We start from the raw sequence: 992 nt of genomic DNA on the forward strand, positions 1-992 counted from the left end.
TATATATATATATAATTCTTACGGTCAACCTTATGAATAAGTCATTGTGTATAATTAAGCTATCAGTGGACTATACAGTATTAATTTGAGCATTAAAGTGATATAGAGAATTAAAATAGAAATATTTGAGGGTTTTCCCAACCAGAATGTTATTGCTAGAGGTCAGTTTATCTTTGATGAAGCTAAGTTGAGTAATATATAAAAATGTATGCTTAAATTCCTTTACTTTTTGGTCCTGTTTATAGATGAAATTGCACTTTAAAGAAAGACATTTTTATGTGTTTATTATAGGTATAACAGGTAGGGCACAAGGAGCGAAGCGAAGCTGAAATGGAGCAAGGAAAAGGTGAAACGGAGCAAATTGGGGACCAACATACTGACCCCTAGGTGCTAGCCTTTGGGCTCCAAGGTGCTCCACCAAAGCACCTTGGTGCCATCTTACTGGGTTTATAGGTACCATAAAATACCCAGTCATGTATAAGCATCGGCCTAGTGGCGCTAGAAACTAAGTGGAGAGTTTATGTAGTTATTTCAGCACGACTTTGAGAGTTAAAGGAGGTATCGTAGTAGTTCGAGGGAGCACTTTTTAACATTATGAAGCCTTGGGCAGTCCAATAAGGTAAAGGAGTTAAAGTGTAGAGTTAGGGTTTTGTATTTTCTACTTTCTTAAAGAGATTGGAGAGGAATCTATAAGGGCATATACTCATCATTTTAGGGGGCACTTGGAGACATTTTGGGGATGAATTTTTAATCTCTAAGTATTGTGTTTCATATTTTCTTGTACTAATTGTAAACACAATTCTAGTGGAATTGCTTTGCTATTAGATGATAATTTGTGGTGTTTTCTTCTTGCATTGTGAGTAGATCTTTCTTGCCTTTCTTTTGTGATGAATCAGTCGGCTGTGTAGGATGTTAAGATGCTTATAGAAATGATTTTTAAACATCAATGTGATGAGTATTCTTCAAAGCTTAATTTAATTTTCATACTGGTC

This window comes from Phalaenopsis equestris, unplaced genomic scaffold, assembly GCF_001263595.1.
Source record: "Phalaenopsis equestris unplaced genomic scaffold, ASM126359v1 Scaffold218357, whole genome shotgun sequence".
Classification (NCBI taxonomy): domain Eukaryota; kingdom Viridiplantae; phylum Streptophyta; class Magnoliopsida; order Asparagales; family Orchidaceae; genus Phalaenopsis; species Phalaenopsis equestris.